Source organism: Otolemur garnettii, unplaced genomic scaffold (genome assembly GCF_000181295.1).
Source record: "Otolemur garnettii isolate 467f Iridium unplaced genomic scaffold, OtoGar3 scaffold00106, whole genome shotgun sequence".
Classification (NCBI taxonomy): Eukaryota; Metazoa; Chordata; class Mammalia; order Primates; family Galagidae; genus Otolemur; species Otolemur garnettii.
In genome coordinates, this window is record NW_003852501.1 from 6,248,841 (window position 1) to 6,265,871 (window position 17,031).

The following is a 17,031-nucleotide window of genomic DNA, read 5'->3' on the forward strand; positions in this document are numbered from 1 at the left end:
TTTTTGTTTTTGCTATTAGATTGGATGTATTTATATATGCCATCCAGAATTATTTCTGGAACAAAGTATGATTTCAATAAAACAATAAGCATATTTATAAGAATAAGCTGACAACCAGCATTAGCATTTCCAAAAATTTGAAGTAAAAGTGGATTCCAATGTGTGTGGCAGAAAATAATATGCTTTAAACACTAACACCACCCCCAAATAGAATTTGGCATGGACCCTTAGAAAATGAACCACAGATATGACATCCAACCTCCAAAAGAAGGCAGCAAATTAAATTCTCCTCGATGTAAGGGAAATCTTTAAAGGGTTTGTTCTTAAGTCTGCACAAACATATTCAAACACAATCCTTACTGGGGATAATTTCATCCTCTAAACTGTTCTTTTCCCTTCTTTTCATTGCTTTACATTTCATTTTTCTTATTTCCCCCATGCATCTGATGCCCAGCTATTGTTACGCATTTTAAAGAGTTATCTAGTCAAAGAGATAGGTCTAAAAACTTCCTTTGGAACCTTGGACTATTTTGATGATTATTCCTTCTGGGTTCTTATTCAGAAAGACCTATTTCTAGGAATTAGAAGTTGACAATGTCTGGTATGAAGACATGTGGGTGTCTTCCATGTTCTTGTATTTGAGAAGACGGTGAGGGGGAGAGTTGCCACATGGGATGCAGCCTCCCAGGGACACCCTGCTGAAGCACTGGCCAGCACCCTCTGGGAGGCAGTTGGCCAGGGAGGACCCAGGGCAGCATCTCCTGGGTCTCACTCCTGCTGCCCAGAGAGCAGCCCTAGCTCAGCTCCCCAGCTGGGACAGTCAGGAGGCTGGGGCCCGTAGGTGGGCAGCTCTGGGCAGCTCTTCTTTTCTCTGTCACTCACAGTGTCACATTCAGCTGCTTTAAAGACAGACCTCCCTCTCATTTTTGTGTAAAAGAAGAATAATTTATTATTATTCTATTTAAACATCACATACTAACAGCTAACAAATAATGGGGACTTTTTCCTTTTCCTTCAAAGTGGTTTGTGGCTGCCCAAAATAGCACATACCCTGAATGAGAAATAGCAGAGTGTAGGGAAAGAGGCATTTAAATCCTAAGTCTCAGCCCAAGAGCGAGGTTGCTGTGAGCTATGATGTCATCGCACTCTACCCAGGGTGACAAAATGAGACTCTGTCTCAATAAAAGAAAAATAATAAATCCTAAGTCTCATCTTGCAATGTGCCCTAGACTGCTGGCAAGGAAATTGACCTCCCCGATCCTCTTGTGGATCTATATGATGGCTCTCGTGGCAGCTGTGACGATGAGATGATGTATGCACAGGGCCAGCCCAATGCCTCAGTAGACCTTAGCCTTCCCTTGCACTCTGCTTCCCTTAACAGGGAAAGAATTATGAGTGAGTAGTAAGAATCAGAAAGCAAAATGAGTAGTCATAATCTAGCAATCAACACTTTCAAAGAATACTGCCATAAGGCTGCTTTCCAGAATTCCCTACGACTTCGATGAGAAATGATTGTAACAGCCCTGGGATGTTTGCACATCTGATTTAGCATTCCCAGTACCTCTGAGGTGGGTATAATTACCCATGTTTATAACGGGGAGACCAGACTCAAGAGTTGAAGGCTCTTACCCAGCCAATGCAGTTGGAGCCCAAGCTGACATCAGCACCTGCACACTGACCGTTTGGCCACACTGTGGGAGCCTCTGAGCCTTTGTGTGCACAAAATCAATGCTACAACTTTCCCTGCCTACTCTAAAAACTACTAAGAACATAGCCCAGGGTCTTTGTTTCATGAGGACAGAAACCCAGAAAGGCATTCGTATACTAAGGTCATATAGCTGGTGACCATAAAATTAAGACTCAAATCGAGTTAGAAAACATGGACTCAGTTGGTTTATCAGAAAAGTCACAATACTTATACCCCGTCCAGGCTTCCAGCGCCTGACTTTCTAAATGGCTTTATTTTTCTTTATGACAACAATGGCTCCTTCATTTTTCATTTGTTTGTAGTCTGCCCCACACTGGAAGGCAGATGTAGGCTATTTGGTTTTCAGCTGTCTTCCCAACACCTATAGTTTCTGGCACCTGTGAAACGGACACCAGCAAGGAGTCGTGGAATGAACGGGTTTCTTAAGTCTGTAAGTAGTGAGGGCAATAAGTATGGATCCCTTTTTTTAAATGAGGAATTTATGTCTTGACAGGAGCTTTTCTATCTATAGTACTAATTCAGAGGACTAAATCTGATGAGGAAAGCCCCAGGGGAGATTATTTGCAGAGTCCTGGTAAGAGAATCTTTGCATCCTTTCAAATTAATGTTTAAAGCACCACCTATGAATCATAAGTGGTGGACTCAGTACGAATTCATGATGCCATTTAGTAGATTCTGATGGTGGAAATTTCAGAGAGGAGAGAAACTGTTCTGAAGGACCACTTGTCATGACTCTGGAAAATCACTTGGCACCAGTGGTTTTTAGTGTTTCACCATCAAGCCGAATTTGGCCCCTGTCCAAGCTTCCTTAGGCCTATCATTTTTCTACTGTTTTCTTTTATTTTTGGAAAATGGGTTTCCAGTAGCAACTTGACTATTTGTATACATCAGGAAGTCTGGGTGGTGTGGAAATGGTGGAGGGCCTCACCACATTAAAAAGCATAACTTCAATTATGATGAAATTCTATAGAATCAATGCAAATAATGGTCTGCAAATATACATCTAACTGCGTTCTTTATGTATGAGAGCACGTAGTTCAAATCATAGTTAAAAATCTTGGGCAAAAGATAAGTCCCCCAATTTAAGTCTAATATTATAATTAGGACCAAGAGGTTTAGTCAGGACTTCCTTGAAATTTCCTTTGCTCAGTGCAGGCATTGAGAAAGGGGGTGTGGGTGTCTCTGTGTGTGTCTGTGTGTCTTGCTGCCTGGGGCAGCTGGGGGGGCCCAGATTGTGAATAGGAATCCTATGTTTGCTTGTTTGTTTTTACCACCGCTCTTTCCTCCACCCCATCCTCCTCTTAGTGTTTACTCCCAAACCATATCTTTTCCAATTCTTTTCCTCTGCTTCAACCCTGGAGGATTCCAAAGAAAGCGACTCCGCCTTCTTATGAATATGCAACAGCAAGGGGCCGGTAGAAAGCTGGAGAGAAAACCTCTGCAAGAAATTCAACCTGAGTGCTCCCGCCCCAGGCCCCCGCCCTGCCGCCCCCACCCTCCAGACGTCCCTTAAAAGACAACAAACAATAGCACAGCCCCAGAACCTGCAGGCTGCGCTCGCCCCTAAGAAGCAGCCCGTGGCACTGCTTATCGCCAGGGAAATACGGCATCTGAACAGCCCCCCAGAGCCAATCTGAGCTCTGACTAGGAAGATATCAGTCAGCCGGATTAACCACTGTCTCTGGACCCAGTGGCAGGAGGTCCCCACCTTTATTGTGCAAATGAGGAGGAAGCAGGGCACTCGGGAAGGCGCGCGCCCAGGACGAAGTTTCCCATCCGCTTCTCGGTGACTTTCCTCTCACTTCGAGCTCCACGCGGGATGAGCTCCTCCAAAGGCCCCCTTGCTAACGTGGGAGGAATGCTGAGAAAGGTAAGTGCTATTTCTTTGCCGATCGTCTCCCTTCCCTTGCTTTTGGAAAAGGGAGAACCAACCAGCGTTTGGCCGAAATCCGTGGAACATTTTTTTTTTTTTTCTGAAATGGGGATGAGAGGAGATGAGGCTCCGCAGCTGTGGATAAGAGAAGGGACAGAGCAGTCGGTGCGATGGAGGTTTGAAAAGTTGCTGCTGCCCCAGCAGGTGCAGGGGGCTAGAATGCAGACCAGCGCCGGGGAGTGAGGCCGCGTTGCCATAGCAACTGGGGGCGGGGCCGAGCCACGGCGTGCCCGGGTTGCTGAGCAACCAATGGGCGCGGGGGCGGGGGAGTGGGACTTCCCAGCGCGCCACTAGCAGCAGCAGCAGCTTGAACCTGCAGGGCGAATGGCTCAGTGTCTTTCTCCATGTTAACACAGTCTGTTGGCAGCCACTTGTCCCTTCCCTTGGTTAGGGAATCAGGCTTTGGGGCTATCGCTTAATGCCTTAGAGTTCTGTTTTTGAAAATAGTATTTGCAATGTGGTCTGATGGAAGACATGCAACTAGTACTTCTGGTTTCCAAAGGGGAAAGATATTCTTTGTCCTCAATTTCAAGATAGCATCTACTAACAGGAATTCCTTAATTACTATCCTTTTTAAAAAATAAAGTGCAGAACCAAGTTTGGATCCGTAGTAAACTGGCCTTTTAGCCTTTCCAACATATTAACCAAAAAGTTTGCCAAAGAAAAGCACACACAGCAGGTAGCAGACACAGTAAACATTCAGACAGTTTTGTTGGATTTTAAATTGTTTTAGCAAGATGTGACTTTCACAAAGCATGAGAGAGCGTCACCTTCATTTTATTTCACTTTCTTACATGTAAATGTGCCAGATAATTTTGGCTTGTTGTCGCAAAGGTTATTTGGTTTAGCCATACAGTACAGTGGGGAAAATGGCATGGAGTTTGAATGATTTCTTTTCCAGAGCAGTTTTTTGGCAGCCACGGTAGTACTTACCTTCCTCCCCACTTTTTCTTCGTATCCTCCTATAGCTGGAAGTACCCTTTTGTGTGTTCACCCTGTTTCCCCAGAGTTTAATTGTGTTTGCTAAAGATACTGATATGTTACCAGTTCTTGAGATGAATTCCCTCACACTAGGTTTAGTCTCCTTCTGCTTCTATTTTTAAAATTATCTGTGTCATTCATTTATTTGTATATTGACAAACATTTATAGAGGCGGCACCTATGTACTGCAGATACTGCTAGAGTCGGTTAAAGAGGAATAAGTGGCGAGAGGTTGAATTAGAAAAATTCACAGTTTAAGGAGCTGGAAATTCCAGGAGGCAGTGAATACATAACCCATTGTGATACTTTTTTTTTTTTTTTTTTTTAGAGGCAGAGTCTCACTTTGTGGCCCTGGGTAGAGTGCTGTGGCATCAAAGCTCAGAGCAACCTCCAACTCCTGGGCTTAGGTGATTCTCTTGCCTCAGCCTCCCAAGTAGCTGGGACAACAGGCGCCTGCCACCAGGCCAGGCTATTTTTTGTTGCAGTTTGGCCGGGGCCTGGTTCAAACCCACCACCCTCAGTATATGGGGCCGGTGCCCTACCCACTGAGCCACAGGCAACCGTCTTGTCATACATTGTCATACATTCTTATCTAGAGATCCTACCAGGAGCCCCTGCTGCTGACCTGGAGAGATGGACAGGTTGTAGCTGAGCTTCCTGCTGCTTTGCCCTGTCCAGGGAGGCATTCTTGCACTCACTATTTTTTTTTTTTTTTTTGAGACAGAGTCTCACTTTGTTGCCCTTGGTGAAGTGCTGTGGCGTGTGGCATTACAGCTCACAGCAACCTCAAACTCTTGGGTTTAAGTGATTCTCTTGCCTCAGCCTCCCTAGTAGCTGGGACTACAGGCGCCCGCCACTACCTGGCTATATTTTAGAGACAGGGTTCTGTCTCTGGCTCAGGCTGGTCTAGAACACTCAAGCTCAGGCAATCCACCTGCCTCAGCCTCCAAGTGCTGGGATTACAGATGTGATTGCCCTTCTTATACTCATTTAAAATACAAGGAGGCTGACACTGGGAGAAGTGTGGTATATTTGCCTCAGGTCTTACTGCCAGTCAGGGTCCAAATCTAAATCCCACCACTGTAACATGTGCTTCTGCAGCATGAAATCCTCGGATCCCTGTGTCCTCAGTACCCAAATGACCATATTTTGATCATTCTTAATGTTGAGTGCAAACTTCTAAAGATAATAGTAATAATGCAGTTTTCTTTTTGGTTAAGATGTTTCTAAAGTCATATATCAATGGCGTTTTTGAAGAATATATGTTTTTCCTACCACAGTGTTGCTAGTGTCAATAATTTTTTTCCAGGGGTTCTTGAGAGGTTAATGGGAAATAAAAATTCGGTGATTCAAATCATGATTTTAAAATATTTAGAGGAACTTGGGTTTTAAAGCTTTCTCTTTATAAATTTCTGTAGCATTAGATGTGTTTAAAGCAAAATGTACACGTTTTTAATGACTTTGTTGATTTTTAGTCAGATATATCAGTTGCAGTAATACTTGCAGTGACTTCAGGGAGGTGATGGTGGAAATAGTTACCTGGAAAGTGTCTTAGATAGTTCAGAGGGCCAGGCATGGCGGCTCACACCTTTAATCCTAGCACTCTGGGAGGCCAAGGTGGGTGGATTACTTGAGCTTACCAGGTCAAGAAGAGCCTAAACAAGAGTGAGACCCCCATCTTTAAAGCTAGCCAGGTGTTGTGGCGGGTGCCTGTAGTCCCAGCCACTTAGGTGGCTGAGGCAAGTGAATTGCTTGAGCCCAGGAGTTTGAGGTTGCTGTGAGCTATGACGCCATGGCACTCTAGCCAGGGTGACAAAGAGAAACTCTTATCTCAATTTAAAAAAAAAAAAAAGTTCAGGTATGGACCTGGCCTGACCTGCCCTGGGCTATTTATACTCCACTGCAGTCCTGAAAACCACTTGGAACTAATTTAGTAAGTGCTTTGCTGTTTAAATTTTATTTTTTCAAATAGATTACAGAATCTCTTAAGGCAAAAATCAGGTTGTTTATTTCTCTAAACTCCTCTTACTAATACCAAATATGTCCCTCATCATAAATATAAACTGGCAGATAAAAAACAAAAATAATCTTTATCAGTCACTGAAATCTAGAGTAGAAATAATCCTTCCATACGTAGTATTGAGAATCACAGACGTTTTATTTATTTGTGGATTTGTATTCATGATGCTATGCTGTAAAATGCTAGGCAATACGTATGTTACAGGTAGAAAAACTGAGTTAGGGTAGTTAGTATATAAAATATTTTCCAATGCCTCATCTTCATTGAACCTTAGAGAAACCATGCAAGAATTCATATGGCCATTTTTTTTTAATGTATGAGAAAACAGAGGCTCAAAGAAATTGAGTAGCTTGGTAAGGGTCACCCAGAAAGGGAGAGACACATCTTCTGATGGTGTCAAATAGTTTTGGATTATGCCATTGCACGCTAGACACACTTGTGAGCTTTGGAAGACTGAATCTGTCACCAGCACTGGAAGAGGAAGGGTTGGTGGGTGCAAGATGCCTTTTCTCCCTCTTTTTCCAAGGCTGCACTTACGTTTGAGAAGTGAGATCACATAACTTTTTAAAAGATACACAAGGAAAGAGGAAGAGTTGCAGAGATGCTTAACGGAGCAAAATAGAGTGAGTGTCCAGAAGAGTGAAGTTGATAAAAAAAAAAAAAAAGAGCCAAAGTTAAAAATAACACAGCTTGGGAGCGTAAACGATGGACATTTGTATCTCCTGGTTCCAGGGGGCTGGAAGTCCAAGATCAAAGAGTCAGGAGGGTTGATTTCTTCTGAGGCCTCTCTCCTTGGCTTGCAGGTGGGCACTTCTCGCTGTGTCCTCACATGGTTGTGTTCGGTCTGTGCTGTCTGTTTCTTAATCTTCTCTTCTTATAAGGAAATCAGTCATAATGGATTAGAGCTCCATTAGAGCTCCATCCTAATGACCTGATTTTATCTTAATTACTTCTTTGAAGGCCCCATCTCTAAACACAGTTGCATTCTGAGGCATGGGGGGTTTAGAATTTGGTCTTATGAATTTTGAGCCCACGATAGAGAATAAGAAAGCTGATGTTGGTCTATGACTTTGAAGACAAGACTCATTTACCTGTTTCAATTGCTTCATTTTCCCATTAGTTGTCTCTTCTAGGACAAATAAATTGGATGAACAAATTGTGGCCATTTTTTTTTTACATGTATATATTCTGCTGGATATTTTTTAAAATCCAGAACTGAATTCTCTATTTAGCTTGCTTCATACTTTATTTTCCCTTCCCTTCTGCAGAGCCAGCTTCAAACCTTGTAGTGTTTTGACAAGGGCAGATGAATGGGGCAGATGGCAACCCCATTTCCAACTAGGGCTGACCTGTGTCTCTGCCTTTCTTTTTCCCCCTTTATTTGAGCTCTGGAGTGATCCGAGTCATATTCACTGCCTGCGCAGCCTAAGTCTGATAAAAATGAAATTGCACTCCCATATGAACAGTGAAGCATAGAGTTTACAAGCGTCACAGCCGTGAAGATAAGTTAGGGTAACCTTCTACCTGGATGGTATTATCCATGATTATTTCTAACAAGATCTGTTTGGCACGGTATTTCAGACTGTTTGTAAAAGGTAGCCAGAGGAATTTGTAGGTTTTCTCTGAGGCATTGAGCAACTAACAGGGTTATAATTGGAATGTGTAGCAAAGACTCAAATTGTTAAAACATGTGGTTACAGAATAATAGGGTCTAGACACACGGCTGTAAGTCTTCTTGGCCAATGCCCTGCCCTTGGCTAGACTACACAGAACCTGCTTTGTAAAGGTAGGAATGACTAGTATGTTGCAAGACGGCCAAAGAAAGAAGGTTCCAGAGACTTCTGCAATAAAATTTCAGTATTCACCGATCATTGGAACCTCATAGTACTTGAGTCTCTCTCTGTAATTTCCTTATTACTTCATACTCTGCTTTCAGAAAACATGGAGTGTAGTTGTCTACTTTTCTTCATTTAATATCTTGTCATTTGCTAAAGAGTGGGTCCCTTTTCGACCCTTTTTGGTAACTTGAATAGGAACTCTGCTCATTGTTCTAGGAATCTGTTTCTATTACAGTTCCACAAAACCTGCCTTTCACCATCTTGAATTGTGGAGTTGTCATCTGTGTCTTCATTGCAGTTCCCCAGTTCCTCCCCTTTGAGGACCATCATCCTCTTTACTTCTAAGTTTGAAGCCATAGACCAGTGATTTTCAACCCATGTGCCATAAAAATTTTTAAAGATCATGAATTAAATTACTTTTGAAAGACATTCAAAGCACAGTAAACATATTCTTTTTTTCACTCTTCTTTTTGATCAACATAATTTAAGTGTGCTGTGGAAGTTTAACTATAGATAGTTCAAACGTGCCGTGAGATAAGAAAGGCCGAAACACTGTATTCTGAAATATCCCTCCTGAAGAATGTGGGTCCAGTATACTTGGTGGAGCTTTTCCAAGGAATACCAAGAGCTTTTGAAACATACCATTTGGACATAATCCAGCAACTTTCCTCAATAGGTGGTTTCAGAAACAGGTTCTTGTGTGGAATAGTGAGGGTTATCCTAATCAGAAAAGAATGTCGATTTCTCAGAGCAGCGCATACTTAATTAGTCTGGGGGTCAGTGCCAAACTGGAGTTGGAAAAGTCAGCTCTTTTTGATCTGAATAGCATTCCATTGTATACATACACCACGTTATTGTTTTTTTTCAGGTTCATGTGAGTGTACAAACAACCAGGTCACAATATTTGAATTTGTTAGGTAGAGTCCCTCTTGTAGTTGTGTCCCACACCCAGAAGGTGTGCCATACACCCCTGCCTTGTGCCCTTTAAGTGGGATCACCCCAAACTCCCAGTCCCCTCTCCACCTTCCTTGTTCCTCCTCCCCCCAACTTGAATTGAAGTGAGTTTTTCTCCTATGTGGGCATGAATTAGATCATCTCCCGGCTTCATATTAGTATTGTGAATATTGGATCCTTGCTTTTCCATTCTTATGAGACTTTACTGAGAAAAATCTGTTTCAACTCCATCCAGATTAATACAAAAGATGTTAAGCCTCAGCAGAGTCAGTGTTGAAAGTTAGCACAAGCCGCAGAGGGGCAGAAGGGCAGATTTCTCCCTCTGAGCTGCGGCACACACTTGTCTACTGGTCAGTTGCGAGAACCACCTGGAGCGGGTTCGGGGTTCAGGAGGTGAGCGTTGGTTTGCACAGCTGCTGCCTCAGCAGTGGCTTTTAAATGTTAACTCCTCATTCCCCTCAAATTAAGAAACAGCAGAATCAAATATAAATGTATAAAGAGTAAAGAAAATTGAGAGCCAAGGCACAAAGCAGCATCCTTGCCGTTCACTCACTGTGCCCTCAGCGCTGACCAGGGGAGAGAAGAAGTCACTAGCTTTCTCCTCGGGTAGTTTATACTATAGTTGGCAGTAAACTGCAGGTGAACATGTGGAAGTATAATGAAGGTTGTGTCCGAGGCGTGGCCACCTCTGCTGACAGTGCAGCGGGAGAGACACATCCTTTCCCTGGGGTTTCTTCTGAAGCGTATCCCCTGCGAGCTCTCATCACCCCCCTCACCCCATCCAGGCCCCCCTGCCTTTCCACTTAGCCTCACTCCAGTCCAGCCAGGATGGCTCAGGAATTCATAGCTCCGGATGTGTTTACACCAAGGTGAATCTGGCTGTGGGATGTCAAGCCTTGATCTTCCTTGGAGGAATTTTGTGAGGGTCTGAAGGAAATAAAAACAGGGCTGAAGGTGTGGAAGGGAAACCGTTCTTACTCATTCTTCATGGTTGATCCCTAGTTTAAAAGTGATGGAAAGCCATGAAGACTGCCTGAGTGTTCGTTTTAAGGACAGAAGTGTACACAGGCAATATATCTCAATACCATGAGAATGTAAGGCGGTGGGGAGAGCAACGGAGGACCGAGAGCAGAAAATCACTGGACCCAAACCCCAGATAGGGACTGAAGAGAGGGCAACTTGCTCCATACCCAGAGGCCGAGGGAGGACAAGACACCATGACTAGGAAGCCAGCCCTAGGGTGCAGAGGTGTCCCCTGGGATTAGGCCCAAGCCCCACTCCATATCCATGAATATCCACATTGCGTGAGCTGGAGGGGTTCCCAGAAGGAAGCATAGCCATCTCTCATTGCTTCGTCTCCAGCATTTCAAGATGGAAAGATAAATTCAGTTCTGCAGTGCTAAGTTTGCAGGTGACTTGAACACGCTACTATTTTGTGAACGTGCATTAAGTTTTGGGGGCTGGCCAAGGGACCTAATCATGACACATCCTATTTCTAAGGAAAATATATGCCAATTCCAAACAAATAAAATGTATTTATGTTGCACAAAGCCTATGGAACATGAAGACTGTATTTGGGTGGCAAAGGCACAGAGCAGAGAGGGCCAGAGAAGTGTCAGGGGACCTGGGGACCTGGGTTCAAGTCTTGTCACAAATGCTTAGTGAGGCAGATTCCCAGAGAGTTAGCTGTGTTATCTACAGGAGGCTGGGGGGGAGAGTTGATTAGTTTCTGAGTCCCTTCTGCTCTTTCTAAAAACCAGCCTAAAATGGAACATGTCTTCTCTAAGAACCCTAAATATCAGCATCTTTGCCTTTTCTCATGAGTCTTCTAGAATCCCTACAAGGCCACAGAGTCAAGCTTCATGTTAGCTCCCTAGGTTCATACAGGAGGCTGAGAAAGTCCCTCTGGGAAAATGTTTAGAGGTAAGGATTTCTCAGCTTTACTTAATATATCCTTTCAACTTGTGCCTTGTGAAATAGAATTGTTTTTGGATGCTCTTGGCTTTGATGTCTTAGCTGTGAGATCTTGACCTTGAGAAAGCCCTGGGGTCGTGCAGCACTCCTATTGGCACAGGAAGGTCCCAGTCGCCTAAGGCTGTTTTGCTGATGATGTTGTATCCTGTCTTAAGTAGAGTATCTCACCAAGCCCCCGTCGGGTGGCCTGAAATTTCCTTGGCTTGGAAACATAGAAGGATCTCCTTGTGCAGTAATTTGTAGTACACACAAAGGGAAGGACAACTATCCACCATTTTATACTACATACGATATCTTGAAAAGTTGTGAATTTTGGCATTTTGGATTTATATTTTAAATGCACTAGGGAATTGAACTAAATTAAAGCTACATGGAACCTGTTAGTAAAATGAAACATTCATTTGTAATAAAAATAGATCTCTTAGTTTATAGAATGTGTAATCTTATTTATCAAGTGTCCTTGTAGTTGCTGTGTCTCTATTTAGATAGTAAATATGCTGCTTTAGAAAGTATTTTTTTAGACTGGACACAGTGGCTCACGCCTATAATCCTAATACTCTGAGAGGCCAAGGCAAGTAGATTGCTTGAGCTCAGGAGTTTGAGACCAGCCTGAGCAAGAGTGAGATCCCATCTCTACTAAAAATAGAAAAAATGTCTGTCTGTGGTGACACCTGTAGTCCCAGCTGCTTGAGAGTCTGAGGTAAGACGATCACTCAAGACCAGGAGTTTGAGGTTGCTTGGGACCTATCTCTGATGCGACAGCACTCTAGCCAGGGTGACAGAGTAAGACTTTGTCTCAATAAAAAAAAAAAAGAAGAAGAAGAAGAAGAAAAGAAAAAAATTTTTTAATCTTCTGATTGATTGATTGGTTATTATCTTTTTCAGTCAGAGTCTCACTCAGTCACTTTGGGGTTGAGTGCCATGGTGTCATAGCTCATAGCAACCTGCAACTCTTGGGCTCAAGTGATCCTCTCGCCTCAGCCTCCCAAGTAGCTGAAACTACAGGCTGCCACCACAATGCCTGGCTATTTTTAGAGGCAGGGTCTCTTGCTCAGGCTCATCTTGAACTGATGAGCTCAAGCAATTGGCCCACCTCAGCCTCCCAGAGTGCTGGGATTACAGGCATGAGCCATAATCTTCTGATTTAAGTAATGTGTCTATAGCCTGCAAATGAAGAGTCACACTACTTGAAAGATACTCACATTCTTGGTGGGATAGGAGATAACTGGGATACTGTGAAAATCAACAGTTCTGATTGCAGAAATAATATTCTTTGGAGAACATCTGAACACTTTTAAACTTAACTGTTATGTTTATTACCATTCACTCTGGGAATCTGACTAAACAAATCATTTTTACACAGTGTTTATATGCAGCCAGCTTAGGCAGTCAGCCTAAGTGAAATTAAGCATCCTTTTTTCTCTAAACGACCTGATTTGACCAGTAAGAATTGGGTCAATTATATGTCGACCAGTTAGGAGGTTAAAGCCCAGGATTTGGAAAGTTTGGTGTCTTATTTACCATGTGTAAGAGCACGGCTCAGTGGCATCCAGTATATTCTTGTGGCTGTGCAACCATCACCATCGTCCAGCTCTGGAGCTATTTTCATCTCAAAAAACTAGAATTCCACATCCATTAAATAATAGCTCCCCATTCACAGTCCCCCAGCCCTGGTAACCGTCATTCTCGTGTAAGTGGATTCAGACGGTATTCTCCTGTATGTCTGGCATATTTCACTTCGCATGTGATTTTCAAGGGTCCGTGTTGCAGCATCTGTCAGAGTTTCATTTTCTTTTTGTGTCTCAGTGAAATTCCATTCTATCTATGAGATCAGACAATTAAGTTCATGAACTCGTCCTGGGTAAGGAGCTCCATGCTTCATTACCTGAAGCAGTCACCTTCAAAGCACTCCCCTTGGGAAGCTGTGCACAGACGCCAGTGCCTACTCCACCCTTCAGAGCAACCTTGGATTTCCCTAGAGCTGTCATTGTATAAGGTCTGACAATTAAGTTTGCAGACTTAATTAGGTAACTCAGAGTAGACCCATACTTCAGGATGCAAGCCCTGTGGCAGGCTCCTGCTGATCACCCAGGCTTGCTCCTCACCGGCCCTGTGGCCTCTGTGCCCATCCTCCTGGAACAGCTTGGTAGCTTCCCTTGGGATAACTGTGCTGAAGGGAAGGACCCTACAGTGATCAAAAGCCTAACTCTGGTGCCTGACCCCATCATTGTGCCTGGGAACGTGACCATCAGTGGTGAGAGAAAAACCAGTATCTCCCTCAATGCTCTTCAGAAGTGGCTGGCTTCTGCGTGAAAATCCTGTACATGGAACAGAGTGGCAGCTGTATAGACAAAGGCTTCCGAGATAACACTCTGCACTGTTATACCCCACCTCCCGTGAGCCCTGCCTAGAGCCCGCGGACGCACATGCTCCCTGCCTAACTGTAATTTCACTGTGCCTGACCTGGAACTGCCCAGCTGGCTCAGCACCAGCAACTCTACCATCCAGGGCATCCTGAGCCACGGCGGGAAGCGTCTGGGCTGCCTGAAGACCATGCCTCTCCAAAGGACAAGTCATGGGGCACTGGCCACGGCAGAATGGAAGGGCGTCTTGTGTTTGACAAGGCCAAATTCTAACTCTGCCCTTCTTCAACTCCTTTCTGCAGTGAGTCTGCTGCCATTGCTGAAAATCATCTTGTATGCCTTACATTTTGGTCTGAGGCAAGCAGCCCTGACCTTATGGAGGTTGAGCCTGTCATGTCTTGATAGCCAGGACATCTTCTGGTCTGGCCGTGTCACTTTCCTCTCCACCCCTGTGGCTTTCTTTCTAAAGAGCTTTGTTCTTTTCCATAATAGTTACGAAATGGGAACGTGTGTGTTTCGGGACCTCATGTTTAGACCGACCCAGTCTTGGCCTCCTGAAGTACTTTTATGGCTTTCCCTTTTTTTGTGATCAATAACTCAAAGACAGAGCGAGAGTTCTATGTGTTAACAGTTTTGTTCTACTCCAGCCCCGCCTTTCCAAAGAAGGGGCTAACATAGTTGATCTTAGTCTACTCCTCCATTAATTTCTGTGATTAATTTTGATTCCTAGGTTTGCCCAGTTAACACTGGGGCGTGGCGTTTAAAAGAATGAAAACTTATTTTCATTTTTTCTGCCTTTTTCTTTTATTTTTTAAAATTTTTTAAAACATTTATTAGATGATAACTGTACATTACTGCATTTATGGGGTATAAAGTGCTGATATTATGTACTGGTTAACATGTCATTCACCTCACTCATTTAATTGTTGTGCTTTGACATTTACATTCTACTCTTAATATATGTGACATGTACTCTTGAAATGGTAGGTGAGGTCCCACCAATTACCATCCCTCCACCTGTCCCCTCCCTCCTCTCGCCCTCCTCTTCTCTCCTTTTTTCTGGGCTATAATTGTGTTTTATCTTTTATCTGAAAGTGTGGGTAATTATATATTGATTTTATAATAGTATTGAGTACATTGGGTATTTTTTTCTATTCTTGAGATACTTTGCTAAGAAAAATATGATCCAGCTCAAAAATTGGAATGCTTCACAAATTTGCATGTCATCCTTGCTCAGGGGCCATGCTAATCTTCTCTGTCTAATTTTAGTGTAAGTGCTGCCAAAGCAAGCACCATTATTTTTTTTTGTTATTGTTGTTGTTGCAGTTTTTGGCCAGGGCTGGGTTTCAACCTGCCACCTCTGGTATATGGGGCCAGCACCCTACTCCTTGAGCCATAGGCACCGCTCCAGCACCATTCTTTTAAATACAAAACCTGGAGAGGCAGGTTGTGTGGAGGGAATCTGTCGGGAGAGATATTAGGAATGCTCCTTGTTTACAAACTCACGTGCCTGTGGGGCTAAGCCAGAGACATCAGTGAATGACAAGGACCACTAGAAACATGTTGCTTCCTGGCCTAAATTCCATTTTTCCTGTTTTGATAAGGATAATATATACAATGGATACAATAAACACTCCTTATACTACAAAAATAAATAAATAAATAAAAAGAAAAGGTGCTACATAACTCATTGCTGAATATCACTGTGGTCACACCGGATGTACATTTGGTTTGTTTCTTCCTTTTTCATTCCTTTAAATATCTGTATAGTATTCTATCCTCTGGTGTTATATCTATATACACATCTATGTGTGTCTGCATAGATATATACATACCATTTTCCTGTTGATGGCTTTTGATTTTTTCCATTCTTTGGCAAATATTTATGAACTTAAACCATTTCATGCATGTGCAAGTATGTTTGTTGGATTTATTAATGTGGATTTGCTGAAAAGGAATGTTCTAGGCTTATTAAATTTTGGAATGTTGGTAAATTGCCCTCTATGGAGATGATAGCAATTTGCATCTCCTGTAGAGAGAATCTATTTCCCAAACCTCACCAACACAGTGTGTTAACAAATTCCTTCATCTTTGTTCATCTCCGGGAGTAAAATGGTGTCTCACTATAGTTTTAATTTATATTTCTCAGGGCCATTGTATTCCTTTTACTGTGACTATCTGTTCACATCCTTTGTTCATTTCTGGATGGGGCTGTTGGATTTTTTTCCTCCTTCTTCTTTATATTGGCTGTTGATGAAAAATTAGCTTTTGTTTGGCATCCTTAGCACAGTCTGTGGGAGTTTTTTGGAGCTCTGCTATGAAACAGGAGCTTTGTCTGAGAATAGTAAAACCTGCTTTTCAACACCATTGATCAAATACTGGCTCAGTGACAGTACATTTTATTAAGGGAACAGTCTGATGCTGCAGGAGGCTTTATTGAAGGGGTTGATATTCAGAGGAAAGAATATCTTTGTGAGAACATTATAAAAATTTCTATTCTCACAACATGGTTTAATGTCAAGATTTACTCAAGTTATCTCTAAAAAGTTGAATGTCTAAAGTCAAGAGAGCAAACAACTTGATGTTAAGTGAGAAAACAACCCCCAGACTGCATTTTGTTAAATTTCATTCTGCTAATCTTATATAGCCAGCGACATTCTGGAAACCTCACACTCAGCAGGCCTCACCCGGAGCTCATCCCTTCGACCCACAAAGCAACTCCTCAGCTCTCAAGTTTGTTGCCTTGATTTTCCAAGATCACTCTCTACTCTCCTCTGTTCCGGTCTGAATGTTTGTGTCCCCCCCAAATTCTTATGTTGATAGGTAAGCCCCAAGATGATAGTATTAGAAGGTGAGACCTCTGGGAGGAGATTGGGTCACGAGAGCAGAGGCCACATGGATGGGATCAGCGCCTTCATGAAAGAGGACACAGAGGGACGGCACCATGTGTGACCCAGGAAGTGGGAGCTCACCGGATGTTGCATCTCTTGGTGCCTGATCTTGGGCTTCCAGCTTCCGGAACTGTCAGAAATACATTTCTGTTGTTTATAAGCCACCCAGTCTGTGGTATTTTGTTCTAACCATCTGAACAGACTAAGACAATCCCCAGTCAGTTTTGTGTACGCTCCGTCCCTCCAGGGTGTCCTTGGCACCACGCCCCCGCCAATGCTGCCTCTTCTCCTCTACTGCAGCTGCCTCCAGCTGGTCCTTTGCCTCTGGACTTGTCCTTTCTGATAGTTCTCTGATGTGTTGGCAAGAGT

General features: G+C 43.2%; 1 pseudogene; it reads right to left on the reverse strand.

Moving 5' to 3' along the window:
* Positions 1–14,963: 14,963 nt before the first annotated feature.
* Positions 14,964–15,064, reverse strand: LOC111727451 (annotated as a pseudogene).
* Positions 15,065–17,031: the final 1,967 nt, after the last annotated feature.